The following is a 25,722-nucleotide window of genomic DNA, read 5'->3' as shown; positions in this document are numbered from 1 at the left end:
CTTACATTCAAGATCAGAGTGGTGTTGGAAATGACAGCAGGTCAGGCAGCATCCAAGGAGCAGGAACATTGACGTTTCAGACAAAAGTCTCGAGTGCTGCCTGATCGGCTGTGCTTTTCCAGCACCACTCTAATCTTGACTCTAATCTCCTGCATCTGCAGTGCTCACTTTCGCCCATTCACCCCTTCCAGCCTGTCCTGAGCGGTGGCCTGACTGCGTTTATTTCAGAGAAAGAATCAGATAGATTTCAGCAGCTCTTTTAAAAAAAACTTGAACGCGCTTTCTGGCTTTAACGATGTTTCTGAAGATATTATTTTAGGTATTCTCAATTCTGAAGATCAGCTATTTCTCACCCCTCCCGACTCCCAGGTAGAGTCATCACCATACGTTATATCTCTCTCTCACTGTCCTTTGAAGGGTTTGATACAGCGGTCAAAGATGGTTCGAGGCTCGAGAAAGGACGGTGTGGTGGGGGCTGGGGAGAAAAGAGACAGAATGGAAGGAGGACAGAGAGAGAGAAAATGGACGAGGGGGCAGAGTGTGGGGGTAGAGAGAGACTAGGGGGTACAGAGAGAGAGAGAATGAATGGGGTTGATAGAGAAATTGGGCGGGGGAGAGAGAGTGGGCGTGGCGGAGAAGTGGGAGATGGCACAGGGCAGGGTGACATTAGGCACACAGACACACAAGATGGTCACTGAGCCATCAGTTGGCCAACTTGACACACGAGATGGCCGCTGGATCACAATATGGAGAGAAACAGCAGGGCAGATACAGACACTGCCTGGGGCCACCAGAATGTTAGCACAATGGACTCACAACCCAGGTGATTAGTTTAAGGCGGGTGGGGGAGAGAATATTCATGAGTAATGAACACTGCCCGCCGAAGTGTCTGGGTCCAGCCAACACCTCTTATAGAAGTGCCAACAGCATGATACAGACTCAATACCAAATGCTAATAGCCAGGGCTGCAGGAATCCTCCTTCTCAGGGAGAGCAATTAGCGCCCATTACAACAACAATGGATTTCCATGGAGACATTGAAATGGACAATGTCTGCACTGAAACTGACAACGACTGTGTGGAAATTAACAAAGGTTGTGTTGGAACTGACAATGATTGTATCAACTATCAACGATTCTACAAGGATTACCATAAACAAATCATGTTACAAAAACAATAATCTCATCCCTGACCGATTGTATCACAAAATGTATAAAAGTTTCTTGACGTGTGCTCCGGGTCGAGAGAAGTCTCGGAGCTGACACTGTGCTGTTGGTGTCTTTCTCTCCCTGGAGCCCCGGTATTTCCTTGTGCAATAAACTCTGTCATTGAGCCCCAATTCTGACTCGGAGCCTGGTGTATTTCAGGGGAGAGAGAATGGGGCGGGGTGGCAGATGGTGGGGGGAGGGGAGAGAGAGAGAGAATGGATGGTGGGGGCTGGAAGAATGGACATGGGACAGAGGGTGGGGTGAGAGAGAATAGATGGGTGTAGAAGGTGGGGAGACGGACTGGACAGGGCCTGAGGAATGAAACGACAGGGGTACAGAGGGTTGTGTGAGAGAGAGTGGACAGGATGTTTGGAGTATAGAGGGAGAATGGGCAAGAACCTGGGGATGGAGAGAGAATGGACAAGGGGCGCTGTGGTTGGCGGTGGAATGGACAGTGGGAGCTGTGGGTGGTGGGAGGAAAGAACGGGGGTGCTGTGAGTGGTGAGGGAGAATGGATAGGGGGCGCTGGAGTGCCGGGGTAGAAATGGACAGGGAGCGCTGGAGTGGCGGGGGCTAATGGACAGGGGGCGCTGTGTGTGGCCAAGATCAAAAAGGTTGATGACAGTCAACACTTATCAGATGGTTTCCCGAACAGAAAACCTTGCACTGGAGACTCCCAGAAGAGGGGTGTTTCATCTGTATTCCTTCAATTAGTTTTGAAATATTGTTGTGTATCTGAATTGTTCAGGGATACCTGGGACAGAGAGAGATGGCTTTGGTTGTTGGAGGTCAGTCATCTCAGTTCCAGGACGTCTCTGCAGGAATTCATAGGGTCGTGTCTTCTTCGGCTCAACCATCTTCATCAGTGACCTTCCTCCATCATAACGTCAGAGGTGGAGATATTCGCCAATAATTGCACAATGTTCGGCACGATTCACAACTCCTCACAAACTGAAGCAGTTCAGTTTGAAATGCAACAAGATCTTAACAATATCCAATGGGCTCAGGAGTGGCAAGTAACATATCTGCCATGCCAATGACAAACAATGACTCATCCCCAAAAGAGATAATCTGACCACTGCCCCGTGATATTCAACAGTGTTACTGTCACTAAACACCCCACTATCAACATCCTTGGGGTTTACCATTGACCAGAAACTCAACTAGACTAATCACAGACACAATGGCAACAAGAGCAGGCAACAGGTCAGGGATACTATGGCGAGTAACTCGCCTCCTGACTCCCCAAACTCTGTCCATCTTCTACAAGGCACAAGTCAGCAGTGTAATGGAATACTCTCCCACCAGCTTGGATGGGTGCAGCTTCAACAACATTCAAAAAGCTTGATACCATCCAGGACAAAGTCGCCTGCTTGATTGGCACCATCTCCACATACATCCATTCCCTCTGTCCCACTATTCAGAAGCAGGAATGTGGACGATCTACAAGATGCAACACAGAAATTCTCCAAATATCCTTAGAAAATACCTTCCAAACCAACAACCATTTCCATCTACAAGGACCAAGGCAACAGATGCTTGGGAACATAACCTCTTGCAAGTACCCCTCCAATCCACTCACCGTCTTGACTTGGAAACACATTGCTGTTCCTTCAGTGTTGCTGGGTCTAAATCCTGGAATTCTCTCCCTCAGGACATTGTGGGTCACCGTACAGCGTGTGGACCACAGAAGGTCACCATCACCTTCTCAAGGGGAACTAAATGCTGGCCAGCCAGCGAAGCCCATGTAACACGAATAACTTTTAATAAATGATTGAAACGGAGGGTTGGAACCTGCAAACTAAACAAAAATCAACGTTCAGGTGGAACAGACGTCGCGCTTTGATTCGGTCCTTATTTGAGGGCAGATAAAGAGCGATATACTGACACTGAACTGGAAATAGAGAGTTAAACACCTGTAGTGTTTCACTCAGTCTATCAATTGAAAATCGATTCAAGATTAGCTCTTGACATATACGTCCCCAATACATGAAAAAGGACGGTTAAGAAGGCATATGCGACTCTTGCAGTCATCGCTTTAATGGCTGATTTAATACCCACAATCCCACGCGTTCCAGACACCGCTCTATTGGCCGTGAGCAGTGTTCATGGTGCGCATGTGTGGGATTGTAATGGGACCCCGCCCCTCGTCGTTCTGATGGACGGGGAGACCAATCTTTGGGAAACCCTCTCGGACCGGAAGGGGCCTGGTCCTCCTGCCAATCAGAACCTCCGCCACTGTCTGAATGCGGAAGGTCGACCATGAGCTTCTGAAGTTGCTGTTGCTCCTCTCTCTCTGAATGAAGATTGAGCTTCAGTCCAGACTGTAACTTCCTTCCTCTGTTTAACATCTGGGAGGACCGCACTCTCTTTTCTCGCCCTCTTTCCCATTTCTTTTCTCATCCTTGGGTTCAGCTGTTGGTTTGTAGGAGCTGAGGGGAAAAAGAAAGTCAATCGAGGTGAAGGGACAGACTCTGGAAAAGGTTGGTCTAGATCTGTGCCTGTTAATGTTTGACAGGCTTTGTTTCCTGAGCTTGAGACATTTACTTGTCTGGCAAAAAGGGATGGTGTCTTGATCCATGTTGGGGATGGAAGTGGATTATGTTGTGGGTGACTTGCTCGTAGTAGTCCAATAAGTATTAGATAAGTAATCATGACACACAAACCTTGGGTTATTGACTGTTTATTCGGAGCTCACGGGGAGAGCCAAGTCAACCTCATGGTCACAAGTCACTCCGACGAGAAACAGAGAGTTGTATGATTATATAGGTTACAATCATTTAACAATTAGCAAACTGTTAATTGCAGGAATTTGAGCAACCTAAGTCACTTTGCCCAGCAACGCAGTGTCTGGATAGTGTTGGTTAGTAGCTGATAAGTATACAATAGGTCCTTGCAAAGAGAAGGATACTCCCATGCAAGGAAAGAATTTGTTTATCAGGTAACAGTACAGCTGCAAGGCCGAGTGTCTCTGTTGAGTCTGGGAATTAAGGGTAGTTGGGACAATGCAGGGAAGAGGAGCTCAGACAATGGATAGATCAGCCATGATCTTAATGTAGGCTGGAAGGGCCAAATGGCCTACTCCTGCTTCTATTACTATGAAACTATAACCCTGCATTTCCCATGGCTAACCCACCTAACCTGCACATCCCTGGGCACTGTAGGCAATTTAGCATAGCCAATCCAAATCAAGGCCGGTGAGCAGTGTAGTGATGTGGAAAATGAACATCAGAGAATGATAGAAAGGGACAAGGAGAGTAACTATACCAGCAATCAAAACTGGATTCTAAAGATCACAAAAATTGAAATGATACATGGTGAATCTGAATGTGTGCCACATTGTAACAAAAGTGAATGAATTAACTGCACTCATTGAAATGAATAATTATGGTCTGAGACTCCTTACAGACACATGGCTTCAGGATGGCAAGGATTGGATCCTGAATATTGAGGGGGGAGTCAGATGGGAAGCGAGGTCAGGCAGAGGGTTGGCATTGCTAATCAAAGCACTGATCACAGGGTAGTCTGGTGTCAGCTCGGATTTCAGGGCCTGATTTCTCTGTCCTCTGATCTCCCTGTTCCCACAGAGTAAGATGTTGGTCTGTCCTCACCTTTGCTGGACTTCTGCTGAAGCTTTCACGCCTCTTTTACAGCTTCCAGAACAAGAAAACATTCAGTCAATCGAAAGCCAACCTACAATCTCAGCCTGTCACCATTCCAGATACAGAGTGTAGTCACAGCAGGGAATCAAACAAGAAAAATGAAACAAAATCAGAAATAAATAAATGCCTAATGTTTGTTCATTAGGAAGTAAACCAGAAATAGGGCTGTCCCAGGATTCTGATAGTGCCCTACTTGAGGAATTCTCTCTCCCTTCTATTAGTACTGTTGGAGCAAAGTAACTCGTGTGTCAAATCGTTTAAAGTAAAGTAGTCAGGAGAGGAGACCTTGAGCAATCAACTAGCTTTATTCGTTGCCATTGGGGAATACCTCTGAGTTGAAAATAAAGTCTGATATATTCCAATAAAATACAGAATGTTACAAGTTTTATGTAAAACACAAGCCCCACTCTCCATTAATTATGCAACTGAGGGGCAGTCGTAAGGTTCACATACATTGTCCAGACCTACATTTCTTCATGTCTACAAAACTGAATGTTATCTTATACTGCAGGTTCAGCTCGGCTCTAATTACTGATAAGGGACAGAGAGAACCAATCCATCATTCTATGAAGCAGCACAGTCTAATGGCCTGAGGAGCAGAGACAGTCTGCAGCTGCAAGGTCAGGCTATCAAAACAGAATTCCTTAGCCAGGGCTCAGACAGCATTCTGTTAACAGGCTACATTTTACTGCAAACATTGCTTTGTGACAATATGGCTTCCATGCAGTTTTGTGTCAGGGGTAGCTAGCTTTTCTGTTTTTATATTTAAAATGCACCCGATTCCCACCAGTAACTGCAACAGGTACAAGTACAGCACATGCAATATTCCTCATTGCAGCTTCAAGCCGGTTTTGCATCCTCTGTTCTTCCTTCACTTTGGCTCCAGCACATTCAGCTTCCTTCCCTCATTCCCAGCCCCCCGCCCTAATGTTCCAAGCTGACCCGCAAAAGTTCGGTTTGTCCCTCCATTCTTTCCCAGTTGTCTTTTGTGGGTTTTGAAAACTTTCCCAATCCTCTGATTATAGGAGTTGAATTTATGTTGTAGCTGCACCAGACATTGGTTAGGCCACTTTTGGGATGTTGTGTGCAGTTCTGGTATCTCTGCTAGAGGAAGGATGTTGTGAAACTTGAAAGAGTTCGGAAACGGTTGACAAGGATGTTGTCAGAGTTTGAGCTGAACAGGCTGGAGCTGTTTTCTCTCGAGCACCAGAGGCTGAGGGGTGACCCTACAAACATTTATAAAATCAGGAGGGGCATGGAGAGGGTAAATAGACAAGATCTTTTCCCTAGATGGGTCGTAGTGTCAGGGTGAGGGTGAGATTTAAAAGGGGCAACTCCTATATTCAGAGGGTGGTGCGTGCAAGGAATGAGCTGCCAGAGGAAGTGGTGGTAGCTGGTACAATTACAGCATTTAAAAGGTACCCAGCTGGTGTAATGGAAAATTAACATTTATTGTGAAATCTATAAAAGCATAGGGTAACAAAGAAGTCAGGGCCTGACTTTGCAGACAGGCAGAAAAAAAATGTCAAGTTAAACCGACCTAACAGCAGACTTACAAGGCCAGTAAACTACCATATCAAGAGTCAAGGAATGAGAAAAACAACTCCATACATGAAAAGGACCTCCAATGTTCCAGGCTCCTGGTCTTGAGCTGTTGATAAGGTGAAGTGAATCCAGCCAGGACTGACACAGTTAAGGAGAGTGTTGTAGAGCAAGGAGACCTTGGACTGTAGTTCCTTGAAATTGGAGTCGCAGGTAGGCAGGATAGTGAAGAAGTATGCTGGCCTTTATTGGTCAGAGCAGAGAGTACAGGAGTTGGGAGGTTAAGTTGTGGATGTGCAGGGCATTGGTCAGGCCACTTTTGGGAATACTGTGTTCAGTTCTGGTCTCCCTGCTGTAGGAAACACATGTGATACTTTGAAAGATTGACAAGGCTGTTGCCAGATTTTGAGGGTTTGAGCTACATGGAGAGGCTGAATAGGCTGGGAATATTTACCCTGGAGCATCGGAGGCTGCATGGTGATTTTATAGACGTTTGTGAGGGGCATGGATAGGGTGAGTACTTAAAGTCGTTTCCCCAGGGTAGGGGAGTCCAAAACTAGAGGGCATCCATTTGAGGTGAGAGGGGAATGATTTGAAAGGGACCTGAGGGGCAACCTTTTCACACAGAGGGTGGTGCATGTATAGAACGAACTACCAGAGGAAGTGGTGGAGACTGGTAGAATTACAACTTTTAAAAGGCATCGAGATGTTAGTCTGTTCTCAGCTCTGCTGGATTTCTATAAATTCGGTGTCTTTTGATCTTATTCTCCACAACCACCTGATGAAGGATCAGCGCTCCAAAAGCGAGTGCTTCCAAATAACCCGTTGAACACTCACTCGGTGTTGTGTGATTTTTAAGTATGTCCAGGTATGGTTGGATTGACTGTGCTCAATTACATAGTGCCCAGGGATGTGCAGGTTAGGTGCATTAATCAGGGGATAAATGTTGAGCAATAGGGGTAAGGGAATGAGTGTGGGTGGGTTACCTTTGGAGGGTCAATGTGGAGTCTTTGTGCCAAGTGGCCTGCTCCCACACTCTGGGGATTCTCACAATCTCATTTTTCTTTTGCTTCCCAAAATCAGACCTGCTCACCTCTCCGCAGGATCCCAATGTTGTGAAATATATTAACTTTCAGGTGGAGTTATCCAAAATTCAGAGAGATGTCAGTCTTGATGTTTTTGCTCATCTGCCCCTGTAAGATCCTGAATCAGCACCTTCAGGAGAATTAGTTAGAATGGAGTGAGAACAGAGGGGGAGAGAGAGTGGGATGGTGCCTTCAATTTTGTGGAATAACAAAAGAAAAGGATATTCCACAGAAAGTAGAATTCCTTGTTCAGGTTTTCTACCCTGCACTGACAGTGATGACCTTTGTAATCTCTTTTTACAGAGTATTTGAAGATCTGAAGATGGAAGTTTCAATATCAACACATGAAGTGCTTATGCCCAAAACATCGACTCTCCTGCTCCTCCGATGCTGCCTGACCTGCTGTGCTTTTCCAGCACTGCACTTTTCGACTCTGACTCTCCAGCATCTGCTGTCCTCACTTTGACGTCAGTGTCTGACAGTCACTGCAAGGATGCCTGCCTTGAAGAAGTTTTCCTCCTCTCTCTCTACAAGAATCTCAGGGAGTCCCTCTCCCACTGCAACTCCCAGGTCATTTCCTCTGCCCTGAAGCTCTTCAACCATGTCGTGAAACAGACTCGCTACCACAGCCTCCTTGACCTATCACCTTCATCCCCTCCCCCACTCACCCATTGTATTCTATGCTACTTTCTCCCCACCCCCACCCTCCTCTAGCTTATCTCTACACGCTTCAGGCTGACTGCCTTTATTCCTGATGAAGGGCTTTTGCCCGAAACGTCGATTTCGAAGCTACTTGGATGCTGCCCTAACTGCTGTGCTCTTCCAGCACCACTAATCCAGAATCTGGTTTCCAGCATCTGCAGTCATTGTTTTTACCTCGTCACTCAATCCATCAGGAACACAATGATTTTTGACTATGATTCTGTGAGAAGGAGCAAAGCCTTTTGGTTCCTGTTTGAGCACGTTTTCAGCATCAGTGGGACTGGATGAGAGACCCTACCGTTGCAGTGCACTGAGTGTGGGGCCTGGGAAGAGGAATTTACGGCGGGGAGGGGCTCCACACGCGTTGGTGTGTGGCTGAAGCTTTGGCCATGGAGAAACCTGAGGAATCCCGCCCCGTGGAGAAACCGTGGAAGTGTGGCGACTGTGGGACTGGCTTTCGTGCCCCGTCTGTCCCGGAGACTCATCGGCGCAGTCACACCGGGGAGAGGCCATTCCCCTGCACCGACTGCGGGAAGGCCTTCAGACATTCCTCCAACCTCCAGACCCACCGGCGGGTCCACACCGGGGAGAGGCCGTTCCCGTGCAACGAGTGCGGGAAGGCCTTCAGCAATTCCTCTAACCTGCTGAGGCACCAGCGGGTCCACACGGGGGAGAGGCCCTTCAGCTGCCCCGAGTGCGGGAAGGCCTTCACCCGCTCCTCCTACCTGCGGAGCCACCAGCGAGTTCATGTACCATCGCAGGGCGATTGAAGGAATGACGGCCGAGTACCATTTATTGACTGGACTATCAACCCAGTTCCAGGGATCCCGGGTTCAATTCCCACCACGACAGATGGTGGAATTGGAATTTGGTCAGAAATCTGGAGTTCAGAATCTAACGGTGAAACCATTGTCGGTGGGGTGGGGGTGGAAGAAAACCCCCACCCTGATTCACTCCATTCTTTTTTAGGGAAAGAAACTGTCGTTGTGGGAGAGGATTCACTCAACCGTCCCAGCTGCATCCTTTACCCGGTCTGGCCTACACGTGACTCCAGACCCACAGCAGTATGATTGACTCTACACTGCCCATCCAACTTACTTGGAAACAGGGATACGTTGAAAATGCTGAGTGAGGCAGTACTTTCTCCGGGTTAAGGCTGTACCAAGGATCCAATTACAAAGGGTCAACTGGGTAATGACCAATAATGAAGAAAGTGAGGGGTTGGAGGGGGTGTGTGCTCTTTGGTGAAGCTGTATCAAAGTTGGGTCGCAATAAAGATTACCTGCCGAGCTCAGGCCAGCTCAGACTCTCATTGAGAGCTTTGAACTGCAACAGGTTTTTGTTTTAAAACTGCTCATTTCTTACAGGCGAAAGTGAGAACTGCTGATACTGGAGATCAGAGTCGAGCTTAGAGTGGTGCTGGCAAAGCACAGCAGGTCAGGCAGCATCTGAAGAGCAGGAAAATCGACATTTTTTGGGCAACGTTGATTTTCCTGCTCCTCGGATGCTGCCTGACCTGTTGTGCTGATTTCTGACAGCCTCCTGTACTATGTTTCCAATGTTGTGTATCGGTTGCAGCAGTGAATGAGTAGCCAGTATTGTTAGAAATTGTGAATTTTTCAGGAGTGCAGGTACTCCATCATCCCATTGTCATTGTACAGTTTCCTGGCAGCACTGGGAGGTGTGGGCTGTGTCCATTGGAAACGATATGGAGGTGCTGGTGTTGGACTGGGGTGGAGAAAGTTACAAATCACACAACACCAGGTTATAGTCCAACAGGTTTATTTGTAAGCACGAGCTTTCGGAGCGGTGCCCCTTCATCAGGTAGCTGTGGAGCAAGGTCATAAGACACAGAATTTATAGCAAAAGATCACAGTGTCATGCAACAGACAGGACATATTAAACAAATCTAGATTGCAGATTAATCTTTCATCTTTTAGTATGGGCTGCAGGTTTCAGTTCATTAATATGTAAATCCCAGAACTACTTTTAATTCACCTTCTCGAGATGATGTAAGGTTTTATAAAAATAGGTGACGTTGCAGCTCAGATACTGCACAAAAGTGTCTGTATCCCAATCTTGAATCAGACTGGTTCTCCGAACCAAAGTAGGAATTCATAAAATATTACATGGATTGACTGTCTGCAGTTTGTATGATTTTGAGCAAAATTGAATATATCTGCAAATATAATTCTGCAAATGGAAGTTCACTCCATTGAGTTATGTGTGACTGTATCTGCAGGAGTGTATGTGCGTGCGTATGCGAGTTTGTGCATATATGCTAATTAAATGTGTGTGAGTTGGAACATAAGCCTGTGAGATGGTGAGAGTGTTAGGGTGTGTGTGTGTCTGAGAGAGCGACAGGTAAAGGAAAGAGGTTGCATTTTGCTAAAACAGGGAAGGGCAGGACTTGTACCATTAATGGTAGGGCCCTGCATTGTCACGTAGAACAGATTCATGGGGGCGGGCGGTGGCGTTGAGGGGTTCAGGTACATAAAGTTAAAAATCTCTCAACACCAGGTCATTGTCCAACTGGTTTATTTGGAAACACAAGCTTTTGGAGCACTGCTCCTTCATGGGGTGTTTGTGGAACAGGATCATAAGACACAACCACCTGATGAAGGAGCAGTACTCCAAAAGCTAATGCTTGCAAATGAGCCTGTTGGAGTATCAGCTGGTGTGGTGTGAATTTTAACTTCATACACCCCAGTCCAACACCGGCATCTCCAAGTCGGGGACATAGTTCTTTGGAAGTTGCATCATTGGTAGACAGGGTGGTGAAAGAGGCGTTTAGCACACTCTCCTTCATTGTTCACACCGTTCAGTGCAGGAGTTGGGACATCACGTTGAGGTTGTACAGGATATTGGTGAGACCATGTGTAGAGCACTGAGTACACTTCTGGTCGCCCTATCGACAACCACAAGTTGTCGGGTGACCTTATTTCGATTTATAAAGTAATGGGGCGTGGAGGAAAGGTAAATATCACAGGGGGGAAAAATGATGGATCTCCCCTTTTTAACTTCTCTTGACATTCAGACACTTCAATCCTGTCAGTAACAGCCTCATCGCCAGAGAGCAGACTGCGCATGCTCCTCATTGCACACAAGGCACACGCCTCGCGACTTTCTTTTGGTGGACCAATCGGAAGCGTTGGAGGACCGGAAGGTGACTGGTCCTCCTGCCAATCAGAGCCTTCCTATTGTTTGAATGCGGAAGTTGGAACACGAGCTTCGGGAGCTGCTGCTGCTCTGTCTCTGAATGAAGATTGAGTTTGCTCCAGACTGCAACCTCTTTACTCTGTCAACCATCTGTGAGTAGGGCACTCTCTTCCCAACTCCTTTTCCTTCTCCCCCTCCCCCCTATTCTTGGATTCAATCTTTGACTTCCATTTCCTTTCGGTTGCTGCAAGTGAATGCACGGCGTGGACCGATTCGGGAAAAGGTTTTCATAAACAGAGAGTGGTTCATGTATGGGATGAATGTCCAGAGGTCGTGGTGGATGCACTACCCCCAACTACCCCCTCTCCTCTGAAGAGCAACCCTCCCCAGACCCACTCCCCAACATTTACCCCTTCACCTGACCCTACAGGCAATTTAGCGTGGCCAATTCACCGAACCTGCACATCTTTGTGACTGTGGGAGGAAACCAGAGCACCCGGAGGAAACCCACACAGACAGTTGCCCGAGGCAGGAATTGAACCCGGGTCTCTGGCGCTGTGACGCAGCAGTGCTACTCAGTGTGCCACCTAGGACAAGTGAGGACGAACTGCTTTTCCTAGAGAATAGTCAATCTATGGAATTCTCTGCCCGAGGAAGCAGTAGAGGCATCTTCATTAAGTATATTCAAGACACAATTGGATGGGTTTTCATGGTCAGGGTGTTAAGGGTAGTTGGGATAATGCAGGGAGAAAGAGCTGAGCCAATGGATATATCAGCCACAATCAGCTCGGATTTCAGTTTCCCACAGAATAAGATATTGGTCTGTTCTCTGCTCTGCTGGATTTCTGCTGAAGCCTTGACTCCCCCACCCCCCACACCTTCTGGAACAATAAAACATTCAGTTATTCAAGACTCAAGCCACAATCTCTCAGCCTGTCAACCATCCAGACACAGAGTGTAGTCCGAGCCAGGAATCAAACAAGAAAAACAGAACAAAATTAGAAATAAATAAATGCTCGTGCTTAATGTTTGTTCATGAGGAAGTAAACCAGAAATAGAGCTCTCCCATGATTCTTATAGTGCCCCTCTTGAGGCACTCTCTCACCCTAACATCTAACTATTCATACCCAGCTATGATTTACAACAATATTTACACCAGCAGAATTAAAGCATCTGTTATCAAGTAGACATCGGGATATACAGCACGAAATAGACTTTTCTCTGTCTCATTCACACACATATACATCCATGGGGGTGAATTTGTATTTGCAGAATTATATTTGCAGAGACATTCTATTTTTCTCAAAAATGCACAATATACAGGCTGATCCATGTAATATTTTGTAAATTCCACTTTGGAAATAGAACCAGTCTGACTCAAGATTGTGTTACAGACAGACTCTGACCTCACACCTTTAATGCATTGTCAGAGCTGAGCTGTCACATTTTGTTATAAAACCTTGAGTTATCTCAAGAAGATGTCTTTCAGAAAATTCTGGGATTTACAAATGAATGATACGAGCAGCCCATACTAAAAGATGAAAGACTTAACAATCCAGGGTTTTTCAATATATCATTTCAGTGCACAGTAATGTTTTTCCATCCATTCTGTGCCTTATGATTTTATTCTCCACAATCACCTGATGAAGGAGCCACGCTCTGAGTGTTAGTCATAGAGATGTACAGCATGGAAACAAACCCTTCGGTCCAACCAGTCCATGCTGACCAGATATCCCAACCCAATCTAATCCCACCTGCCAGCACCCGGCCCATATCCCTCCAAACCCTTCCTATTCATATACCCATCCAAATGCCTCTTAACCATTGCAATTGTACCCACCTCCACCACTTCCTCTGGCAGTTCATTCCATACTTGCATAACCCTCTGCATGAAAAGTTGTCCCTTAGGCTCCTTTTAAATCTTTCCCTTCTCACCTTAAACCTATGCCTTCTAGTTTTTGACTGCCCCACCCTGGGGGGAAAAGACCTAGGCTATTTGCCCTATCTATGCCCCTCACAATTTTATAAACCTCTCTAAGGTCACCCCTCAGGCTCTGATGCTCCAGGGTAAAATAAATGCCCCAGCCCCCCTCTCAGTCTGTTCCAAAGTCAGCTCACTGGGACACATACACTCATTCTGTGTAACCAGTTAAAGCTCAGTTCACTGGTATGTTCCTCTCCGAATGCTCCTCTGCTCACACTGATGTCCAGTACCTTTTGAAGCAGGTCAAATGGATTTCTCTTTCCAGACTCAACCCCCCCAACGATATTCAGTGACCCTGTCAGATCTTGTTATGGAATTTCTTCCAAGATTTCTGTCTGCAGATCCTCCCCTTCTGATACCCTGTTAGCAAGTTGAAACAAGTCATCACTGTCTGTACCGAATAGAAATTCTGATTATAATGTATGTGTCTGTGTGTTTAAAGTACTAACCCAGTAACATATAAACGGTATTATTGATTTAAAATACACAGGAGACGTGAGGAGGGAGGTGTCAGGACCTGGCACACTCTGAACCCTGACAGGGTGTTCCAAAATATTTCAAAATGAAGGGGATGGCCATAGAGCTGTACAGCACAGAAACAGTCCATCTCATCCCTGCTGACTAGATATCCGAAATTAATCTATCCTATTTACCAGCACTTGGCCCATATTCCTCTAAACCCTACCTATTCACATACCCATCCAGCTGCCTTTTAAAAGTTGTGTTTGTGCCAGCCTCCACCACTTCCTCTAGCAGCTCGTTGCACACACGCACCACCCTCTGTGTGAAAAAGTACAAATCGATGCCTTCCTCATCCCCCGTTTTACCTGTACTGATACCTTCGGGGATCTCTGAACTTGGACAGCAAGGACCCTTTGTTCCTCTGCACTCTGTAGGGATCTACTATTTATTGCTTACTTCCTTCCCTTATTAAATTTCCCAAACTGCCTGGAGATTAAATTCCACAGTTCTGCCCCATTTACGAGCTGATAGATATCACAGTGTAGCCGGAGACCATCCTCCTCCCTATGAACAATCCCACCTTTCCAGCATTTACTCCTGGACAGAGGGGACAGCATTGTCTCCAGCTCAGCAGTGTGTTTGTTAGCTTATCAGCATGTCCAACTATATTAATCAAAAGTACCTCACGCTACATACACAATAAACCAGTGATGTTAGTTCCCATTATCTCTTTAGTTGCACCCTTACAGTTTTTCCTACATTCTACTTAATGTTATTCTAATGTCACGGTTAGAGATTTAGTGTCAGCATTCCAGACCCTACTTAATATTTTCCTAATGTCATGATTAGATATTTATTATCAATAGTCTCAAGCAGACTGACTCTACCAATCATTAATTAGATATTTAATGTCATGTCCCAAATATTTATTGTCCCAATCCTGTCAATCATATTTAGCAGGTGAGGCTAACTTTACTGACTGTTATCACATCTTGCCATAGTGACCTTTCAGCCTCAACCTTACTCTGCTAATTGGTGTAAGAGCTTTCCACTATCCTTTGCAACAAACTGGCAGTGGTCTCCATGCTCTAACCCTTCCCATGCCTTCATGCTCTTTATTTTCCATACTATCTAAAAATAGACTCAGGGTTGTAGAGCACAGAAACAAACCCTTCGGTCCACACCGACCAGATATCCTAAATTAATCTAGTGACCCATTTGCCAGCATTTGCCCCCTACCCCTCTGAATCTTTCCTATTCATATCTGCATCCAGATGCATTTTAAATACTGTAATTGTACCAGCCTCCACCACTTCCTCTGGCAGCTCATTCCATGTCCATACCTCATCCTCTGTGCGAAAAGATCGCTCCTAAGGACCCCCAGAAATCTTTCCCCTCTCACCCTAAACCTATGCCCTCCAGTTCTGGTCTTGGGGGTCTTGCCCCCACAATAAAGGGAAAAAAACATACAAAAATTGAGCAGCCAGACAAAATGCAAAAGGAATAAAATATCGAGCCATAAGGGAAAAAAAAATTGTGTCTCTATCTTTTTTCCCCCATTGGTATTTGGACCCTTACAATCTGTCAGTAACACCAACATCCCCGGAGAGCAGACTGGGCAAAACACTGGGCATGCTCATCGCTGTACGCGAAAAAAACGGCGCGAGACCTTCTTTTGATTGACCAATAGGCAGCATTGGAGGACTGGAAGGAGACTGGTCCTCCTGCCAATCAGAGGCAGCCCATTGTCTGAATGCGGAAGTTGGACCATGAACTTCTCAAGCTGCGAGTCCTGATTCTCTCTCTCTCTGAATAAAGATTGAGCTTTACCCAGACTGCAAATTCCTTCCTCTGTCTCAGGTCTGTGAGGACGGCACTCTCTTATCTCGCCCCCTTTTCCACTTTTTTTTAACCATTCTGTGATTCAATTGTTGACTTTCAGCAACTGAAAGGAAAGAGAGTGAATTCGGCGGGGACAGACTCCGGAAACGTTGATCCAGGTCTGTATCTCAATTGGCAAAATAGTTAGGCAGGAGTCATCAGATGGTGGAGAAGTCGATATATCAGGTGTAACCCTTCTTCAGGGCTGGGGCTGGGTGCAGAAACTGCAGATAAAAGGGGGTGGTGGAGAAGTGGGGATAGGTCGAGACAGTTAGAGGGTACGACCTGCTTGGTCAGTGGGAGGAATGAATCTGGTTGGTGGCAGGGAGGAGGTCGGGAAAGTTTTCAAACCTACAAAAGACAACCGGGAAAGAATGGAGGGACAAACCGAACCTTTGAGGGTCAGCTTGGAGGCATCAAGGTCTCAGGACAGGGGGTGGGGATGACCCCAGCTATGGGTCACATACCAGCAAATGGGACTAGATTGATTTAGGATATCTGGTCAGTACAGTCGTGTTGGACAGAAGGGTCTGTTGCTGTGCTATATATCTCCATGACTCTGGCTTTCTACTAACTTTTGCCACATCTATAGGTTCACATTCTCTCTAATGTCGGTGTTAATGTCTTGATGTCTCATTTTGCTCCCACCTTCCTGGGGACGTTAACCATTTTGTGTCTGGTTGTTCCTCAAGAAGCTGCATTGCAGGTTAACCCTGAATTGACACTTTCTTTTTGCTTCCCAAAATCAGACCTGCTCACTCTCAGCAGGATCCCAGTGTTGTGAAAGATATTAGCTTTTCAGGTGGAGGTATCCAAAATTCAGAGAGATATCATATCATGTCTTGACATTTTTGCTTTTCTGCCCCTGTAAGATCCTGAATCAGCATCTTCAGGGGAATTAGTTATATTGGAGTGAGAACAGAAGGGAAGAGAGAGTGGGATGGTGCTTTCAATTTTGTGGAATACCAAAAGAAAAGAATATTCCACAGACAGTAGAAATGCTTGTTCAAAATTTCTACCCTGCACTGGCAGTGATGAGCTTTGTAATCTATTCTGACAGAGTTTTTGAAGATTTGAAGAGGGAAGTTTCAAAATCAACGGATGAAGGGCTTATGCCCGAAACATTGACCCTCCTGCTCCTCGGATGCTGCCTGACTCCCCTGTGCTTTTCCAGTGCCACATTTTTCGACTGACTCTCCAGCATCTCCGATCCTCACTTTGATGTCAATGTCTGACAGTCACTCAATCCACTGGGGCCAGCAAACATTTTCGACCGTGATTTCTGGGAGAGGGATCAAAGCTTTTTGGTTCCTGTCTGAGTATGTTTTCGGCATCAGTGGGACTGGACGAGAGACCCCACTGTTGCAGCGCACTGTGCGTGGAGACTGAAACAGTTATACGGCCTGGAAAAGGGATTTCACGGCAGGGAGGGGCTCTACACGTGTTTATGTGCAGCTGAAGCTGTGGCCATGGAGAAACCAGAGGAATCCCGCCCCGTGGAGAAACCGTGGAAGTGTGGTGACTGTGGGAAAGGCTTCCGTTTCCCGTCTGCCCTGGAGACTCATCGGCGCAGTCACACCGGGGAGAGGCCATTCCCCTGCACCGACTGCGGGAAGGCCTTCAGACATTCCTCCCACCTGCTGGCCCACCAGCAGGACCACACGGGGGAGAGGCCCTTCCGCTGCCTGGAGTGCGGGAAGGCCTTCGTGTTTTTCTCTGCCCTGTTGGCCCACCAGCGTGTCCACACAGGAGAGAGGCCCTTCAGCTGCCCCGAGTGCGGGAAGGCCTTCAGGTATTCCTCCACCCTGTTGAGCCACCGGCGGGTCCACACGGGGGAGAGGCCCTTCAGCTGCCCCGAGTGTGGGAAGGCCTTCAGCGATTCCTCCACCCTGCGGAGTCACCGGCGTGTCCACACAGGTAAGAGGCCCTTCAGCTGCCCCGAGTGTGGGAAGGCCTTTACCCACGTCTCCTCCCTGATGAGGCACCAGCAGAACCACACGGGGGAGAGGCCCTTCAGCTGCCCCGAGTGTGGGAAGGCCTTTACCCAGGCCACCACCCTGCTGATCCACCAGCGGGTCCACACGGGGGAGAGGCCCTTCAGCTGCCCCAAGTGCGGGAAGGCCTTCAGCAGTTCCTCCACCCTGCTGACCCACCAGCGGATCCACACCGGGGAGAGGCCGTTCACCTGCTCTCAGTGCGGGAAGGGCTTCACGTGCTCCTCCAACCTGCGGAGCCACCAGCGTATCCACACGGGGGAGAGGCCCTTCAGCTGCCCCGAGTGCGGGAAGGCCTTCAGCACATCCTCCACCCTGCTGAGACACCAACGGATCCACACCGGGGAGAGGCATTCACCTGCTCTCAGTGTGGGAAGGCCTTCACCTACTCCTCCCACCTGCGGAAGCACCAGCGAGTTCACGTGCCATCGCAGGGGGATTGAAGGAGTGACGGCCGAGTGCCATTATCGATTGGACTATCACCCAGGTTCCGGGGACTCCTGGGTTTGAATCCCACTGTGGCGGATGGTGGAATTGGTATTTGGTCAGAAATGTGGAGTTCGGAATCTAACCATGAGACCATTTCAGGGAGGGGCTGGTGTAGGGGAGAAAGCCCCCATCTGATTCCCTCTCTCCCTTGTTAGGGAAGGGAACCACCATTGTGGGAAAGGATTCACTCAGTCGTTCCAGCTGCATCCTTTACCCGGTCTGGCCTACCCCTGACTCCAGACCCACAGCAGTGTGGTTGACTCTACACTGCCCCTTCCTGGCAAATAAGCGGGGAGAAACTTACTTGGAGACAGGGTATGGGTTAAAATTGCTGAGTGAGGCAATACTTCCTCCGGATTACGGCTGTACCAAGGATCCAATTACAAAGGGACAACTTGGTGCTGACCAATAGTAAAGACAGTGGGGTGTGTGTGGGCTTTGATCTTGAACTGTTTAAAAAGCTGCTACTTTGTCTATGCCTTTTTGCTGGGGGAATCTGAAGCTGTAACAAAGTCGGGTCACAATCAAGGTTACCTGAACTTACCGCCGGGCTCAGACTCTCATTGAAAGCTTTGAGCTCCGAGAGGTTTTTTGTTTTAAAGCTGCTCCTGTCTTTCAGCCTCTGCAGAGTTTCCAATGTCGTGTATCAGATGGAGCAGTGAATGAGTCGCTTGTATCATTAGAAATTGTACATCTTTCAGGTACTGCGTTGTTTCATCAGCATTGTCAAGTTTCCTGGCAGCACCAGGAGGTGGGGGCTGTGTTCAGTCGAAATGATATGGAGGGGTTGGTATTAGACTGGGGTGATAAAGTTTAAAAAAATCACAATTCCAGGTTATTGTTCAACAGGTTTATTTGGAAGCACTAGCTTTCTGAGTGCTGCTCCTTTATCGGGTAGCTGTGGAGCAGACACAGAACGTATATCAAAAGATCATGCAACTGATAGAATATATTGAACAAGCCTAGATTGCTGTTAAGCCCTTCATCTCTTAGAATGGGTGCAGGTTTTGGTTCATTAATGTGTAACTGCCAGAACATCTTTTAAGTCACATTCTTGAGATGACTTAAGGTTTTATGAAAAAGATAACATCTCAGCTCAGACCATGCATTAAAGGTGTGAGGTCAGATTCTGTCTGTACCCCAATCTTGAATCAGACTGGTTCTATTTCCAAAGGAGGAATTCATAAAATATTACATGGATTGACTGCCTGGACATTGTGTGCTTTTTGACCAAAATTGAATGTATCTGCAAATATAATTCTGCCAATAAAAATTCACCCCAAAGAACTGTGTGTGCGTGCATGTGAGTTTGTGCGTGAGAGTGTGTACATGCTTGGTAAAGTGTGAGTGTGATGGTGTATAAGCCTGTGAGAGTATTGAGGGGAGGAGGAACGTGTGTGTGTGTGTGTGATGGAGCATATGTGTGAGAGGTATTAATACAAGCAAGGGGTTGCATTTTGCTAAAACAAGGAAGGGCAGCACTTGTCCAGATAATGATAGGGCCCTGGGTCATGTTATAGAACAGACAGACATGGGGGGGGTGGTGTTCAGGTACATGGTTCTTTGGAAGTTGCATCACAGGTAGCCAGGGCAGTTAAGAAGGCATTAAGCAGCATAGCATTCATTGTTCACCCCATTGAGTATCGGGGATGGGACATCATGTTGAGGTTGTACAGGATGTTGGTGAGGCCACTTGCAGAGGACTGAGTACAGTTCTGGTGGCCCTGTAATAGGAAGAATACTATCAGAGAGGGTTTAATAAAGATTTACCAGGATGTTGTAAGGACTGGAGGGTTTGAGTTATAAGGAGAGAGGCTGGGACTTTATTCACTGGAGCACAAGAATGTAGTTTAAATGCAGAGCTTTTCTAAGAAAAATGTCAGTCTGACTCAACATTGGGACACAGACAGAATTCACACCGATTGTCTCTACTTATAAATAGGGCAACGTCTCTTTGAAATGTAGATTCATTTGGATATAACTGTGTGACTTTACATATGAAGATATCCCTTTGAATGTGCTCACATCCCTTTGAAATATAATCTTGTCCATTTAAACCTCTTTATTTGCAGATTTGTGCACTTTGTGTCTTACATTTGCACACACACACACCATGGGTGCTGGGGGAAAAATAAGCACTACCATAGTGGGGGGGGAGGTTAAGAAAAAAAATAATAAGCAATGGATTCCAGCATTAAAAAATGCAGATATGACGCCGTTCCGTTCGATGTCGGAATATCTGTTTAAATTGAGCCGTGAGCTTTCCCAATGTAGACAGGGCTCCTCGAAACGTGGCAGTGTCCCCGCCCCCCGCAGCTGCAGAGTGAGACAGGAGAGTTTGTTTTTGTGAATGAACAGTTGTAGCGCGAGGTGGCTGTGACTTGGTGACGGTGAGGCCCCACGGCCCCGCCCATCCCCTCGGCCCCGCCCATCCCCCACGTGCAGACGTCACGCGGGGGTGAAGGCGGTTGGGAGGAGAAGTCGCTCGAGCGAGGAAGCGGCGGGAGGGCGGCCGTTAGGACAATGGCGCCGTGCGGGCCCTGGGGGATAGACCCCCGTCACTGGGCACCGCCGCCTTCCTGGGGCAGCTGCTGGGTCACGGGCCACGGGCCACGGGCCACACCGCCCCCTCCCCCCCCCGGGCTGTACAGCAGGTAGGAGCCGGTGATCATTGCGGAGGAGGATGGGGGTTAAGGGTCTGTTTGGGAACATGGTCGGCCGCCTGGGGGGTGGAGTTCTCCTGGTCGGGGGGCGGGGCCTGTGACAACGATGGGGCCACGTGGGAGGGACTGGGGCTGGGGGGGGGGGGGCTGGGGCTGGGGCTGGGGCTGGGACGGGGGGGGGGGGGGGGGGAGAACTGGGACTGGGGGGGGGGGGGGACTGGGACTGGGACTGGGGGGGGGTGAACTGGGACTGGGGGGGGGGGGGGGGGACTGGGACTGGGACTGGGGGGGGACTGGGACTGGGACGGGGGGGGGGGGGGGACTGGGACGGGGAGGGGGGGGGGGGACTGGGACTGGGACTGGGGGGGGGGACTGGGACTGGGACTGGGGGGGGGGGGGGGGAACTGGGACTGGGACGGGGGGGGCTGGGACTGGGACGGGGGGGACTGGGACTGGGACTGGGCCTCCTTCACCGCCGCTCCCTCACCACCAGACGCCTGGAGGAAGAACGTCTCATCTTCCGCTTCGGAACACTTCAACCCCAGGGCATCAATGTGGACTTCAACAGCTTCCTCATTTCCCCTTCCCCCACCTCATCCTAGTTTCAAACTTCCAGCTCAGTAACTGTCTCCTTGACTTGTCCGGACTTGTCCGACCTGCCTATCTCCTTTTCCACCTCTCCACTCCACCCTCTCCTCCTTGACCGATCACCTTCATCTCCTCCCCCACTCACCCATGGCGGGGGAGGGGGATGGGTATGGGTGGGATACTGTTCAGAGGGCCAGAGTGAAATAGATGGGCTGAATGGCCCGCTTCCACCTTGTCGGAATTCGATGACCCTCCCCACGAAGGAGCATTTTATCTGCATCTATCCTGTCAAGCCCCTTTCAGAAATCTACTGGTTTCGATAAAGTTATACAGCACAGAAACAGACACTTCGGTCCAATTTGTCCATGTTGACCAGGATTCCAATCTAAACCAGTCCCACTTGCCTGCATTTGGCCCATATCCCTCTAAACCTTTCTACTCATGTATCCATCCGAATGCTGTTTCAATGTTGTCACTGTACCTGCATCTACCACATCCTCAGCAAGTTCATTCCACATGCAATTCACCCTCTTTCAAAATATTACCCCGCCGGTTTCTTTTAAATCTCTCTCCTTATATTTAAATAAAAATGCCCCCCCCTCCCCCCTCCTAGTTTTGAGTTCCCCAGCGCTGGATTGTTCTATGTTCTAAACTTAGTGCAGGAGGCTGAAAGAAATGAGCAGCTTTAAAACAAAAACCTCTCGGAGCTGAAAGCTTTCAATGAGAGTCTGAGCCCGGTGTTAAGTTCAGGTAACCTTTATTGCAAACCAACTTTGTTCCAGCTTCAGATCCCCCGAGCAAAAAGGCAGAGAAAAAGCAGTTGCTTTTTAAACCCCACACCTCCCCTCCTCCTCACCCCCCCCACCCTGTCTTTACTGTTGGGTAAAAACAATGACTGCAGATGCTGGAAACCAGATTCGGGATTAGTGGTGCTGGAAGAGCACAGCAGTTCAGGCAGCATCCAAGTAGCTTCGAAATCGACGTTTCGGGCAAAAGCCCTTCATCAGGAATAAAGGCAGAGAGCCTGAAGCGTGGAGAGACTAGTGAGAGGAGGGTGGGGGGAGTGGAGAAAGTAGCATCGAGTACAATAGGCGAGTGGGGGAGGGGATGAAGGTGATAGGTCAAGGTGGAGGGTGGAGTGGATAGGTGGAAAAGAAAATAGAAAGTTAGGACAAGTCAGGGGGACAGTGCTGAGCTGGAAGTTTGGAACTAGGGTGAGGTGGGGGAAGAGGAAATGAGGAAACTGTTGAAGTCCACGTTGATATCCTGGGGTTGAAGTGTTCCGAGGCAGAAGATGAGGCGTTCTTCCTCCAGGCGTCTGGTGGTGAGGGAGCAGCGGTTGAAATGTTGGGCCACGGGGCGGTGTGGTTGATTGGTGCGGGTGTCCCGGAGATGTTCCCTAAAGCGCTCTACTAGGAGGCATCCAGTCTCCCCAATGTAGAGGAGACCACATCGGGAGCAACAGATACAATAAAATGATATTAGTGGATGTGCAGGTAAAACTTTGATGGATGTGGAAGGCTCCTTTGGGACCTTGGATGGAGGTGAGGGAAGAGGTGTGGGCGCAGGGTTTGCAATTCCTGCGGTGGCAGGGGAAGGTGCCAGGATGGGAGGGTGGGTTGTGGGGGTGGGGGTGGTGGGGGGGGGGTGGGGGGGCATGGACCTGACCAGGTAGATACGGAAGGCGGAAAAGGGATGGGGAGGGAAATATATCCCTGGTGGTGGGGTCTTTTTGGAGGTGGCGGAAAAGTCGGCAGACGATTTGGTTTATGCGAAGGTTGGTAGGGTGGAAGGTGAGCACCAGGGGCGTTCTGTCCTTGTTATGGTTGGAGGGGTGGGGTCTGAGGGCAGGAGTGCGGGATGTGGACGAGATGCCTTGGAGGACACCTTTAACCATGTGGGAAGGGAAATTGCGGTCTCTAAAGAAGGGGGGCATCTGGTGTGTTCTGTGGTGGAACTCATCCACCTGGGAGCAGATCTGGCGGAGGTGGAGGAATAGGGAATACGGGATGGCATTTTTGCAAGAGGTAGTGTGGGAAGAGGTGTAATCCAGGTAGCTGTGGGAGTCGGTGGGTTTGTAGAAAATGTCGGTGTCAAGTCGGTCATCATTAATGGAGATGGAGAGGTCGAGGAAGGGGAGGGAGGTGTCAGAGATGGTCCAGTTAATTTTAAGGTCATGGTGGGATGTGTTGGTGAAGTTGATGAATTGCTCAACCTCCTCGCGGGAGCACGAGGTGGTGCCAATGCAGTCATCAATGTAGCGGAAGAAGAGGTGGGGAGTGGTGCCGGTGTAATTACAGAAGATCAACTGCTCTACGTAGCCAACAAAGAGACAAACATAGCTGGGGCCCATACGTGTGCCCATGGGCTACCCCTTTGGTCTGGAGGAAGTGGGAGGATTCAAAGGAGAAATTGTTAAGGGTGAGGACCAGTTCAGCCAAACGAATGAGAGTGTCAGTGGAAGGGTACTGTTGGGGACGTCTGGAGAGGAAAAAACGGAGGGCTTGGAGGCCCTGGACATTGCGGATGGAGGTGTAGAGGGATTGGATATCCATGGTGAAGATGAGGTGTTGGGGGCCGGGGAAACGGAAGTCTTGGAGGAGGTGGAGGGCGTGGGTGGTGTCTCGAACGTATGTGGGGAGTTTCTGGACTAGGGGGAATAGAACAGTGTCGAGGTAGGTAGAGATGAGTTCAGTGGGGCAGGAGCACGCTGAGACAATGGGTCAGCCAAGGTGGTCAGGCTTGTGGATCTTGGGAAGGAGGTAGAACCGGGCAGTGCGGGGTTCCCGGACTATGAGGTTGGAAGCTGTGGTTGGGAGATCTCCTGAGGTGATGAGGTTCTGTATGGTCTGGGAGATGATGGGTTGGTGATGGGGGTTGGGTCATGGTCGAGGGGGCAGTAGGAAGAGGTGTCTTCGAGTTGGCGTTTGGCTTCAGCAGCGTAGAGGTCAGTGCGCCAGTTTACCACTGCGCCCCCTTTATCCGCTGGCTTGATGGTGAGGTCGGGATTGGAGCAGAGGGATTGGAGGGCTGCGCGTTGTGAGGGTGAGAGGTTGGAGTGGGGGAGGGGGGGTAGACAGGTTGAGGCGGTTAATGTCCCAGCGGCAGTTGGAAATGAAGAGGTCGAGGGCAGGTAATAGGCCAGCGCAGGGTGTCCAGGTGGATGCAGTGTGTTGGAGGTGGGCGAAGGGTCCTCGGAAGGTGGGCGGGAGTCCAGATTGTGAAAGTAAGCTCGGAGGCGGAGGAAGTGTTCGACATCACGGCGTGTATTAAATTCATTGATGCGTGGATGGAGGGGGATGAAGATGAGTCCTTTGCTGAGGACTAATCGTTCGTCCTCAGTGAGGGGGAGGTCTGGGGGGATGGTGAAAACGCGGCATGGCTGGGAGCTGGGATCTGGTGTGGGTGTGGAGCTGGGAGTGGGGGCGGAGCCGGTAACTGGAGTGGGTGTGATGGTGGGGGGGAATGGGGGGTGGAGTCATGAGCTGGGGTGGTGTTCCCCTCAGGGTTCTGTAGGCCAGGAATGGTGACGGTGGGATCTGTGGGGGGCATGTCAGCAGAATGCAGGTGAGTGGCGTTGGTGGGGGCGGAAGTGGGGGTGACCACAGCAGTAAGGGTGGCAGAAGTCACTGAGCGTGTGACATCAGCGATGATGTGAGGGGCAGAAATGATGTCACATGTGATGCATGAGGAATTGTGAGGGGCGGAAGTGGCTGTGGGAGTAGCCATGATGGGGGCGGAAGTGACATCAATCAGCGTGGGGGCGGCAGCTGCACCAGCCGCATGGCTAATGGCGTCCGAGCAATTTCAGAGGCCGGGGGAATCTTCTGGAATGTTTGAGGAGCGCTGGTTATGGAGGTGGGTGGATAAAGGTTTGTTGTACTTACAGTTTTTGCTGTTTAAGATGGAGTTGAAATACTGTTTGTTGAGAGTATGAATTCTCCTGAGGATGTAGTACAGAGGGGGTCCTTTGTAATTCTGAGAGAGTGTGGCCCTCAGCTGAGGCAGGGCTGACTGGAGAGAGGTTAGGTGACGGCGCATTGCTGCAAGCGTGGAGCGGAGGATCCTGAAGGAGAACCGTTGCTGGTGTTTTTTGAATCTGTAGTCTGGACTGTTTGTCCTGTTCGGATCCGAACTCTGCTGGTTTAAAGGTGGTCTGGAGTCCGTGTGGGATGAGTTGGTTACGGAGGCAGGCACTGAGGAAGCGAATGGGGCTGTGGTAGCGAGTCTGTTTCAGGATATGGTTGAAGAGCCTCAGGGCAGAGGAAATGACCTGGGAGTTGCAGTGGGAGAGGGACTCCCTG

The 25,722-nt window shown here is 49.0% G+C and overlaps 1 protein-coding gene and 1 pseudogene across 1 annotated transcript in view; one reads left to right on the top strand and one right to left on the bottom strand.

Moving 5' to 3' along the window:
* The window catches only part of LOC140460007 (uncharacterized), a 136,964-nt gene that overhangs the window by 11,633 nt on the left and 99,609 nt on the right, over positions 1-25,722 (bottom strand). The gene's annotated exons all lie outside the window — the stretch shown is intronic.
* On the top strand, positions 15,573-20,375 carry LOC140460754 (uncharacterized; annotated as a pseudogene).

This window comes from Chiloscyllium punctatum, chromosome 36 (genome assembly GCF_047496795.1).
Source record: "Chiloscyllium punctatum isolate Juve2018m chromosome 36, sChiPun1.3, whole genome shotgun sequence".
NCBI classification, from domain to species: Eukaryota; Metazoa; Chordata; class Chondrichthyes; order Orectolobiformes; family Hemiscylliidae; genus Chiloscyllium; species Chiloscyllium punctatum.
Note: the sequence above shows the minus strand (reverse complement) of the source record. Positions and strands in the feature narration are given on the sequence as shown.